This window comes from Gavialis gangeticus, unplaced genomic scaffold (assembly GCF_001723915.1).
Source record: "Gavialis gangeticus isolate Ggan-Ray unplaced genomic scaffold, GavGan_comp1, whole genome shotgun sequence".
NCBI lineage: Eukaryota > Metazoa > Chordata > Crocodylia > Gavialidae > Gavialis > Gavialis gangeticus.
The window spans coordinates 49,319,015-49,331,408 of NW_017728992.1; the positions used below are offsets into that span (position 1 = coordinate 49,319,015).

The 12,394-nt window shown below is 42.0% G+C and overlaps 1 protein-coding gene across 5 annotated transcripts in view; it reads left to right on the plus strand.

Annotated features, from left to right (window-relative positions):
- Positions 1 to 12,394, plus strand: part of FARS2 (phenylalanyl-tRNA synthetase 2, mitochondrial) — a 531,358-nt gene that overhangs the window by 49,060 nt on the left and 469,904 nt on the right. The window lies entirely within an intron of this gene.

Consider the following 12,394-nt stretch of genomic DNA (forward strand, 5'->3'; position numbering starts at 1 on the left):
GTCTTGGCTCATCTCAGGAAGACTTCTTACTGTGAATGTCTTATACCAATGTAACATCATAGAACTAATTGTTAGGACTGTGTGACATTTCAGCAGCTGTTTCACTTCAGAGGTGTTTCAGCCCATTTTGGCACCCAAAACACCAAATCCGAAATGAAGTGGAAGCTTCTGAAACTAAACGAAACCATCTGAAATGTTTTGGGTGTTTCAGAGCTGGGCTTGCAGGGAAACAAACTAAGAAGAGGGAGGAAGAAGAGTGGGGGGAAGGACTGCTCTGATATTGAAATCTGTAGGTGGCTAGCATCTGCGATCTGTCCCTGAGGTCCCCTCCAATCCCAGTGCTCTGGGGGAGGGATGGTAGCCTGTTGTTATCCTGCGCACAGATCTGGGGGCCCGTGCCCCTGAGGAGGAGTCCAGCACAGCCCTCCCAGGGGGCGCAGTCCCCTGGATCTGCATGCAGGCTGACAGCTGGCTGCCACTTCTGGCTGGGGCCAGCACCTAAGTCTGCTTGGTGCAGCCTGCATTGAACACATCCAGAGGAGCCATGGGAGAAGTTAGCTGGCCCCATCCCCCGCCTGGCCCAGCCTCCCAGCACTGCCACATGGCAGAGCCCCCCACACAGCCCCTGCTCCCAAATCTTCCCTACCCAGCCCTGTCCCTGATGTCCCTGGCCCCAGCATTCCGGCACTTTAAAAAATCAAATTAAAAAAAAACAAACGTCCTGCTCTCACCAGCTCTGGCAATGATGTTCAGGGCCTCTGAGGGCTTGTGGCAAAGCCTCCCCGTGCAGCGTGGGGCAGCGGAGGAGCTGCAGGGGAACATGCAGCCACCTGCCTGTGCCTGCCTCTCCCTGGCCAATCTGAATCTCCAAAACAGCATCAAAACTCTAGAGCAGATTCAGCTGAATCGAACCAGATCAGTGATCTAAAACACTGAAACAAATCACTGTCCTCTGAAAAGGCTGAATCCAAATCGAAATGAGACAGCTGTTTCGTACAGCCCTACTAATTGTAAAACATCAGCTTACGCCTGTTTCTGAGTTGTGAACGTGAATCTTTCAATGGGGCCAAAAGGTATCTTTTGCCAAAATTTTACTCTTTGTGTTAAAATATCTTGGCCTGGATTTCAGCCTCCATTGCCAGAGTCTAACAAATCTTTAAGTATATGCGATTTTTTTCAATAGCTGAATTTGGGCATGGGAAAAGCAAAAGACACAACAGTAACACCAGGGCAACTTTCCTACCACATGGCAAGTGTCAACTGTGGAGAATGGAGATCCTACAATGTCAATGAATAGTGGTAAGAATTTTAACTTAGGCAAATGACACTTCCCTCATTCTAGATATAGAGACCTAATTCTTAGACATGGCTGAACTTTTAAAAAATTAAACACTAAAAATTGTCCAGAAGAAAACTAGCATCCCCATGCTTGAAAATGGCAATGGGAGCTTCATAAGGCTGTAGGCACTTTAATTAGAGTGGCTCTCAGAGCCACTCTAATTAAAGCATCCCCCTCCACCCCTGGAGCACAAGAAAAAAATTACTATAATGCAGAGTCCTCAATACTTGCTGAGCAATAGACAATGCATTTCAGGCTGAATGATTAAGTGTGGCAAAGATAAAAACAAAAAAGTCATGTAACAGGAAATGTTAGATGACTGAAGCAAAAATGGTGCTACTAGGTATACCCAGAATATTTGGGTTGGTAATGCTTGTTACCTAACTCAGAAAAGACCAACAGAATATGGTATTTAACAGTCAGTCATGCGTTTTGAATAAGGATTTCAATTTCTGGACAGACTGAAAAAGCTGAAGCCACTATGTAATCGATATTGTTTGACAAAGTAGAACCCAGATTTTTCATATCAAGGTTGTATGCAGTCCACTTAACTTGCGAGAGGTTGCTATTTTAACGTCCTACCATTCAGCTGATGGTTGCAGCTATTACTTCAAAGGGTGCTACTTCTTTGAGCAGTTGGAAATCATCAGTGATCCTCTGCACTTGTTTGGAGAAGTGGTGCTCTTTTGAAGTGAAAGGTGTAATAAGCAGCTGGAGCACCTCCGCAGTCCCCTGCGGTTGTTTATGGTGGCTCTGTATAGCCTCAGTTATTTTGTGAACCCCTTGTCTTTTCATGGTGCTAAGAAACCTAACCCTACAGAGAATCTGAGTTCTACTGCATATCATTTCTCCACTAAGGGTAAGGTTGAAGTCAATGGAAAGCTTTATGCACTTCAATGCACTTTGGATTTATTCCTGAGTCCAGTGCTGCTCCTGACACCACTCCAAGAAAGACGTGGAGAGCAGCAAAAATGATTAGAGGCTTGGGAAACATGACTGATCCTGAAAGGCTGAAGGAACTTGGGTGAGGGGCGGGTCCAGGGAATGCACTGGTGCACCTGTACCCCTCTTTGATCCCTGGTCTACCCAAAGTTTAAAACCAAGTGCTTGGCAGTGGTAGCAGCGGCTCTAGTCAAGCACTGCTGGGGGAATCAATTGACTTCATGGTTCATAATCTACCTGATCCCTTCTAAAATCATCATTCCACAGGTATTAATGACCCTTTCTTCTTTTTAATTGACTTGATTTTCCACTGATCAAGCTATCCTTGGTTCTACAATTTTGCTGTCTGTTGGCTGTTCCTGGTAATGAAGATCCTATTTCACAGCCCTGCAGATTGTTTTTTTAATTCATTCCAATGAAGTTATATTTGTTTTTGCTTCAATCTTAAACTGAATAATACAGATCTCTATGCCCCTAGCATATTAGTATAGCTTCTAGTTTAAACTGGAGAAAAATGTGTTGTTTTATATGTGAAGATGCACCTCACTGTCTTTACATCTTTTCCTCCATTTTCAACATTCTAGACATGTCCATGACTTCGGTTATTTAGTCTGGAAAAGAGAAGACTGAGGGGGGAAGCTAATAGCAGTCTTCAAATACCTGAAGGGTGATTATAGAGAGGATGGAGATAGACTTTTTTCTGTGGCCATAGGGGACAGGCCTGGGAGCAATGGCCTCAAGATGCAGCAGGGAAATTTAGGTTGGAGATTAGGAGGAACTTTCTGACAGAGGGTGGTCAGGCATTGAAATAGGCTACCTAGAGGAGATGTAGAATCTCCATCCCTGGAAATTTTCAAGAGGAGGTTAGTTGGGGTTAGCTGGGATAGTTGATAATTCGGCCTTAAGATAGACTTGATGACCACATGAGTTCCCTTCCAGCCCTACTTTCCTTATCCCTTGTCCTTTCTCTTATGAATGAAAGACGCCACCTTTTATCCCTCTGATTGGCCAGATGATCAGGCATATGACTCTCTCCTGTCTTTTACAGTGCTTAGTTGCAGCTGATACTTCTATTCTTGCCAGCCCAAGGGTGGGTTCAACTGAATGTCTTCTCTTCGTACGTGTCAGTGATGTTTGTTTCTGCTCCAATGTTTTAAAAAATAACCATTATTGTTCCTGCAAAAATGGCTTAAGTAAATGTTGGAAGACATTTTAGGAGATAGAGTTAAGTTTTACATTTTTTTTTGAACTGTAGTATAATGCCTACCCAGGGATTTATATTAATAGTAGATTACTGTAATCTGTTCAATCAGCAGTGGCTTGAGTCTACTGGGAACTGATGTGAACCTTAGCAAGCTGTCAGCAATTATGGCTATGGAGTAATCAGGTGTGAAATTTATAGATATTTACATTTGAGAAGGCTGTTACTGTAGGAGGTTTTTTTTGCAACTTTTCTGCAGATCAATTTGCCTTCTTGAATGATATATTTTATTTGTGTCTGTGAGCTCTTAATAACTTAGTTTCTCTACAAACTTATTCTGTTTGATGACTTTGCATTGCATGAGCAATTTCTGTAATATTTTGGGGAGCTTTAAATTGTGGTAAGCATACTTAAGTAGTGCCTGCAATGGTTTATCATTTGTGGTGCAAGAAGTATCAGTATAGTTGTCCTCAGCAGTGGCATTTTTTTCTAGTGCCAGTGCAAACAAATTACAGTTGAATACTAAAGAATTACAGTCCAGTCAACCGCACATTAGTGCATCTTATGTTGTTAATCAAATAAATGATAAGCAACTACTTTAAATATTCATCATCTACTTATTGTCCCCCATATTGAAACACATTTTAGTTTATGGTAGAGCAATTTTATTAACGAAGTACATTAAATGCTGTGTTTTTGTTATACTGTGTTTTTAGTCATGCATATGTGTGTGTATTAATAAAATCTTATTTATTAGTTGCTGCTTATTTATCATTGATTCATATAATTTCAGTTGCATTGTAGCAACACTGAGCTGTTTTACTTTGGGTTTATCTACAGGCCATTTTTCTGGGAAGTTATTTGAGCAACCCTCTGTTTTTGTACCTGCTCAAAGCTGGTCCCAATTAGTGTGGCTGTTTGGTATTCTGCTGTATATACTGTATTCCTTTGTTTTCAGGAAGGATTTCCATACAGAGGAAAGCTACATGTAGCCAAACTTGAATATTAACATTTTGAACATACAGCTTCATATGAGCTCAGCTGTAAACGTGTGGATTGTTCCTTGTGTTAGTAGGGTGACTCAAGGAAATAGGTTAAATGTTTCAGAAATGAAACCTAAAGGACTTTGCATTTCACTAGTTTATTGTACATTACATATCCTAAATATTCTTTCCTCCTCTCAAGCTATGGAGAAGTTAGGATTGAAATTTTGTGGTTTATCCCTATCTCTGTAATGTGTTCAAACTGTAATTGTGACATAAATCTTTGAGAACTGAGATTTTTATTGAGATCTGAGTTTCATAGCCTAGGACTACATATGAACTTAATCACCCAAGATTTCCTGACAGTTCTGACCTGCATATATCAGTGATTCTCAATCAGTGTGCTGTCAGATGCTTTGAAGGTTGCTGCAGGGTGCTGTGCAGTATTAGCACTGTTAAATGCACAAACACTTACAGTTGATGCACAAGATGAAGCCAGAGATTTCAAAGTGGAATCTATAATATCAAAAAGATGCTGATCTGTTGCAGCTTTATCAAGTTCTTTGCAACAGAAGAATGTCTCCATTATTTTTCTGTGGGCAAAAAATGCTTGAAAGCTAAGAGCTTGCAGCTTGTGATAATAATGACTATTTTTCTGAGTCTAATACAGAATTTCTTGAATCTTAAAAAGTTGGGAACCATTGATCTGCAAAATGTGGAGTGAAGCAGTGATACCAAATGTGTGACATCAAATCTATTTATTTTTTTTATGTGGAGGTAAATTAGGTCACCTATCTCCAATGGAATGGTTTTCTCCAAACACTAGACAGGAGCTATCAGTGGAAAAGGGATCCCTTCCACTTCCAACTAGAGTAAAAAGTAAGATCCAGAATTGCTAGATCTGCATAGTGCATATTTAGTGAAATGTTAACCAGACTGGAAATCTGATACGTTTGTGGTTAATGATGCATTTTCCTTTAATAGCAGTAAAAAAACCAAATGAGGATGATATAGCAGCATGGCCAAAGTGCAAATATTCAAAGCATATATTAGTGAACATATTTGACAGTGGAAAGTGCAACGTGCATGATGAGGCAAATTTCAAAGGGAATGTTTATAAAGAAGCAGTATCTGTTCTGAATTTTCTGTTGTTGCAAATTGTTATACATAGTTAGAGCTGTCTGCTTTACTGCCTTGCTCCTGTTTGATCATTTTTATGTGATGGGAGAAAATTGTCAGTTAAACCAATGCAACTACAAGACTAATTTGGCTCAGATGCCTGTTTTATGGCTTCTTTGCCTTTGTAAATGAGTGTGATATCAAAAATATGAAATCATTCAATTGATTTCAGCATGAAGTAAAAAAAATATCAGTGATTGTCAGAAAGAAAAATGAAAATAATTAAAAATATTGAAAAGGTTAAAAGGAATCTAGCTGTTAAAAGAATCATTAAGCTATTCCACATGGTGAAATTTCCCCTTAAGTATGTTTCTGTCAATTTTTGGCAAAAGTGAACTTTTCCCAAGCTTTTACCATGCCTCAAATATACATTTATATCCTGTTTGCTTTTGTAACTAACGCTATAGTTAAAGTGGTGGCAAAACAATAAGGTAGATATATTTCCTTTGTTCTCCAAAAATAAGAATGTGCAATGCACATAAGAAAAGCTGATGAGGTGTAGGATATGAAGGGATCAGCAAGATAAACTTTACAGAAGTGCCTCATTTAACTGAGGGACAGTTATACTGGCTTAGTTATATCAAGCAATGAGCTGTACACAGAGAAAGGGAAATGCTTTGATAAGTAGTAGAAATTGATGATGGCCTCTGATATTTATAGTGAAGGAGAAGTATATTTGCAGATTGCTTCTTTGCATTGCACCTTGCTAATTGTAGTTACAAGGGTAAATCCCACAATCTCCACCTGACATGGTAGCACCTATGTTTTTTCGCTATTGAGGGTGAAGCAGATTTAGAGGGCAAGAACAGGAGCCAGGCATCTTCTGTGTTTTGTGGAAACAGCATGTGGTGTACTGCACAGGGGAAAATAGTACATGTGATCTGTTGATCAGTCTGTTGAAGACTAATTTGCTGCACCCTTGCAGAGGAGTTGAAGGCATGCTGAAGATCACTTGAATCCTAACGTCTGTTGTTGTTCCGTAGTCCACAAAAGGACTATTCCATAGGTTCTTTCCAGAGAAGTCTGATCCTTGGTGATTTTAAGGGCAGAGATTGTGTGTTAAAGATAGAGCCTGTGGGCCTGATCTGGCCTGCAAAGCCCTATCTGGCTTGCTGTACAGCCTATGGGTCTTAGGCCAAACCCATTTCCTGCATGTGGTACATACTAAGGGTGTGCGAAATGGGCTGTATTCGATTTGGATTTGGATTCGGCCTGAATTGGGGACAGTGATTTGATTTGTTGATTTGGATCACTGTTCCCAATTCAATTAGGCCAAATCTAAATCTGAAGATTTGATGCTGATTCAGAGAATCAGCAATTCAGCCATACATGCAGCTTTAAATATTTTTTCTACATACCTCAAGGTACTAGTGCAGCTCATGAATGCTATGATGCTGGGGCAGATGGAGCATCCCACAGGAGGGGGAGGCCCGTGTGCTCAGCAGCGAACCTGGAGGCGTACTTCTGGTCCACTTCTGGGTCCACCACCTAGCGTGCGGGGGGGCACCCCCACGCCCCCCATGATATGGCGATGGGCCTCAGGTGCCCCCCAGACCCAGGAGACACTACTCACTGATTCAGGAAGGGGGCACTCCCCGGTGGACCCGGAAGTGGACTGGAAGTGCTTCTGGTCCACTTCTGGGTCTGCTGCTAAGCATGCTGGGGAGCATCCCATGCTCCTGTGGGATGTTCTGTCTTCTCCATCATTGTGGCATTCATGAGCCACCTGGTACTTTGAGGTGCATACATAAAACATTTAAAGCTGTGTCTAGAATCGTTGAATCTTTCTGAATCTGTCCGAATTGATTTGGAGGGTTTTGATTCAATTCGGAGAGATGAAAGGGTCTCCTGACCGAATCGGGTCGAATCTCCACTGAATCGAATTGGGGCTGAAGCTTTGCATAGCCCTAGTACATACCAGATTAGCCTTATGCACTGCACACAAAACATGGATCTAGCATGCCTTAGACTTTGACTACTTTTCCCTCTTTTATTGGACTAATAGTTGGAAGGGATTTTAGACAGCTTGGGGGCACAAGTGCTTTTCTTCAGATCTTGGAAAGAAGCAGATACAGTCAAAGCTAAATGGCAGATATTTTTCCCAGAGATATCAAAAGATAGTAGAATATTACAAGACACGTGGATAGAGTTCCTTTGGCTATCAGCAGGAACATATCAGTCACCATACCTCTGATTTCCTTCCCAACCCCCTGGTAGTCTTGATGTGTGATCAGGCTAATTAAAATATGCATCCTGGTATTTTCAAACCATGATTTATTTTTCAATTATTTTGGAACTCAGCTTTACTCTGGTAATTGCAGCTGCTGACTGCTATAATTTGTTAATGCTTATTTAGTCTTTAGGGCCCTACTTCAATAAAGCATTTCACTTTTGCAAAACACTAAGCATTCCAAAATAATCAGATTTAAAAAATAATAGGTGTTGGTTTGTTTTATTTTCCTTCTTGTTTTTTAACATTAAATGTTCGCATTTGTGGGCCTTTTTCCCTAACCAAGATGACTAGATGCTTCCTTAAAAAAATGAAGGTGGGGCAAAAAATAACACCCCCAACATCCTCCCCCCCATCCTGAAACTCTGATATCTTCTAACTTTGGGATCCAGGGCTTGAAGTAAAGCATCAATATAGTATTATGAGACTTTCAATAATGTCATGAGGGCTGGTGGCACAGGAAAGACATGCTGGGGAAGAAACTGAGAAATATCAAGAAAAAACTGCCATTAGGTGGGTGCAGAACTACTTGGGGTAGTAATGTTCAAAGAATAATCAATAATCGCTCAATGTCAAGTTGGGAAGAAGTATCAAATGAGATTCCTCATGGGTCTCTCTCGTGTCTGCTACTATTTATTAGCTTAATTGTGGAGAGTAGAATGGAGAGTATAGTTATGAAATTTATGGATGACATGAAGCTAGATAGGGTGGGGTAGCTGAAACCTTTAAAAGCAAGGATTAGAATTTAAAATTACCCTGGTAAATTGCAAAGAAATGCTCTGTTAGATGATTTAATAAAGACAGAAAAGTACTACACTTAAGAGGGAACAACCAAATGTATGAAAACAATGGGGAATTACTGATTAGGCTATGGAAAATACTGTATAGTGGCTCATGTTCACCTGGGGGTCATGATTGACAACAAGATTGGGCAGCATGGGGGTGGCAGGGACTGTCCTCCCCTCCGCTCCCGGCAAACCTGGTCTCTGGCCAAGGAGGGAAGTTAAACGTCCCCTTTCCTGAACACAGAGATGCCCTACCCTGATAAAAACTTACTGCTGGCTGTGACTGTGAACTAAAAATCCCAGAAGCACCTGGAAGCAGAAAGAGGAGATGATGAGAAACCCTGCAGAGTCCAGCTTCTGTGAGTTTGGATTGCAAATCCTAGAAACCTCGGGGGCAGCAGGATGAGGAAGCGAACACAGCCTATGCTGGCTACGTGCCAGAGAGCCATGCTCTAGTGCCCCCCCCGCCCCCCCGGCTTATGCCTGCAGAGGCTCAGGCTAGGTGGCTGCATTTCCTTAATTAAAAGTGAATGTCCTGTTGTTTCTAGGTTAATCTGTGCAGTTTAGACTAACCTGCAAAGACTGAACTGATTCAGCCTCAGGTTTTTTGACTCTCTCTACTTAGCCCTGGAGTACTAGTTGCCACTTTGGGCATCATAATTTGAGAAAGATGTTGGAAGTATAGAGACGGGGGAGAGAAAAAAAATGATTAGATGTCTAGAAGACATGATATCTGATGAGCGTGTGGAAGAACCGGAATTAGTGAAGATTAAAGGGAGTTTGATAATATTTGGTAGCATTTAATAACACAAGGGGTTGTTATAAAGATGGTTGCATTCAATTGTTCTCTGTTTCCCCAGGGGACAGGAGAAGCAATAAAGGTCTTAAATAGCAACAAAGGAGGTTAGATATTGAAAAACTATCTAACTATGAGGGTGGCTAAACTTTGGAATAGACTAGCTAGAGAGGTTGGGGAATCCCTGGAAGGTTTAATGACGACCATGCTAGACGAGCATTTGTCTGGAATAATTTAGACATGGATAATTCTGTCCCAATCATGGGGTTGGACCAAATAACCTCCTGACTTAGTTTCTAGTTTTATATTTCTATGATTCTGTAGGTACAGGCTCAAATATTTTCCTGAATTTTGAAGCAGTTAGGGCTGAGGAGAGTGTGACCCTAACAAAAATAGGGAAGATAAAAGTTTATATTTCTGATTTCTTAGCTTTTTTAAAAAACCTTTGACAATGGGTAACAGTTCTTTAAAGCAAAACAAAACGTTTTCCATTTTTCTCTTCATACCATAAAGAAGCAAACAGGACACAAATCCAACTGTAATTTTTTAACCTTTGTATTTCACTTCATATCCAAATCACACGTGTCAGCACCTTATGCAGCTCTGTAACTCTAGAGGGTACAGTATTTTTTCTGAAGCAGTGCAAGTTTATTGAATAGATGCACAATACAGCTTCTTAAACACGTGTATTACAGTGGAAAAGACTGCTATTAAAGTTTATGATGTAAAGATAAAGTGGCCTATATGGTTTTCAATTAACTTGAAGCATTAAAGCATTACAGCTTTTGTTCTAGCCACGTGAGAGATGAAAAATGAAGAACTGTTCATTAGATGTGGATATTATTTAAGAAAGAGAAATGACTGCATATTCTCTGAAATCATTGATTACTTGTAGATTTCTCATAGTTTCCAAAATGAAGAAAAGAGTAAGAATTAAGCAGGAATCACAAGACTGGTAGTACATTAAACCAAAATAGGTCCCCTAACTTTGGAAGAATAGATCAAGTAATGCAATATTTACTCTGGTTATTTTGTATATGTGACATCCGTTTAAGAAAAAACAACTGAGCTTTACCCTGTAAATAATATATCAATGAGAGTTGGTTCTAGAGACGTACTGTGTTTAATGTGGCTTCTTAAATGAGGGCATTGTCACTTGAATAATTTTGGATAGCAATTTGTAGAATTAAGTGAAAACCCTTATTAAGATGCTAGTCAAAGGCCTTAGTCCTGTAATATGCTGTGTACTCTGAATCTGATTCTACAAAGCATGTAAGCATTTGTTTCATAGCTTCATAGTAGTCCGGGGTCAGAAGGGACCTAAATAGATCATCTAGTCTAACCCCCCGCTACTGGCTGGAGCACACGCTGGGATCACATGACCCCAGACAAGTGTTCATCCAACCTCTTTTTGAATTTACCCAAGGTAGGAGCGAGGACCACTTCCCTAGGAAATTGGTTCCGGATCCTAGCCACCCCAACAGTGAAATAGTGCCTCCTAGTCTCTAACCTGAACCTATTCTCCAGCAGCTTCTGGTCATTGTTCCTCGTCACCCCAGGTGCTGCTGGGGGGACTAGGGCCCTTCCTATTTGCTGCTGATCTCCCCTAACGAGTTTGTAGGTAGCCACCAAATCCCCGCTCAGCCTCCATTTGCTGAGGCTGACCAGGTTCAGGTCCCTCAGCCTCTCCTCATAGGGCCTGCCTTGTTGCCCTCCAACCAAGTGGGTGGCCCTCCTCTGTACCCTCTCAAGGCAGGCCACATCCTTAAAGTGCGGTGCCCAAAACTGGACGCAGTACTCCAATTGAGGCCGGACTAATGTCACATAGAGGGGGAGTATCATCTCTCTGGACTGGCTTGAGAGATGCATCTTTGGATGCACAACAAGGTGCGGTTGGCTTTGCTGACTGCGGTCTGGCATTGGAGGCTCATGTTCATCTTGGAGTCAATAATGACTCCAAGATCTGTGCTCTCAAAGGGGGAGCTCCCCAGCTTGTATGTATGCTGTGGATTCCTTTTCCCCAGGTGCAGCACCCTGTATTTATCTACATTGAAGCCCATCCTGTTACCATCCGCCCACTTCTGTAGTCTGTCTAAATCTAATAGCAGGCTGTCTCTCCCTTTGAGCGTGCCTACCTCTCCTCACATCTTGGTGTCATCGGCAAACTTGGACAATGTGTTTTCCACCCCCTCGTCCAAGTCACTGATGAAGATGTTGAACAGTGTAGGCCCCGGGACTGAGCCCTGGGGGACTCCACTATTCACATCCCGCCAGGTGGAGTACAACCTGTCCACCACCACTCTCTGGGTGCGCCCCATCAGCCAATTTTTGACTCATTCAACTGTGTAGGCATCAATGCCACAATCGCTCCATTTATTAATGAGAATGGGGTGAGAAATACTGTGTCAAAGGCCTCCTTAAAGTCCAGAAAGACTATGCCCACGGTGACACCATCATCCAGGGATTTAGTTACCTGGTCATAAAAGGCCATCAGGTTGGTCTGGCAGGACCTACCTTTGAACCCATGTTGATTTCCCCTGGGCATGATCTCCCCTGCTGGCCCCTCACAGATGTGATCCTTGATAATTTTTTTAAGGATTTTCCCTAAGACCGATGTGAAGTTTATGGGCCTATGGTTTCCTGGGTCCTCCTTTCTCCCTTATAAATGGGGACCACACTAGCTAGTTTCCAATCTCCAGGCACCTGGCCCATGAACCATGATCGCTCATACAGCCGGGCCAAGGGCACAGCAATGACCCCTGCCAGCTCTCTCAACAGCCGTGGGTGGAGGGCATCAGGGCCCACAGATTTAAAAACATCCAGCCCTTCCAGAAGATCCCTAACTACATCTGTGCAGACCTGAGGCCTGGCAGTGCTATCCCCAAGATTGCCCCTACCTGTGGTGGGAGAGCTGTCCTGGTCCCTGTCCAAGAAAACAG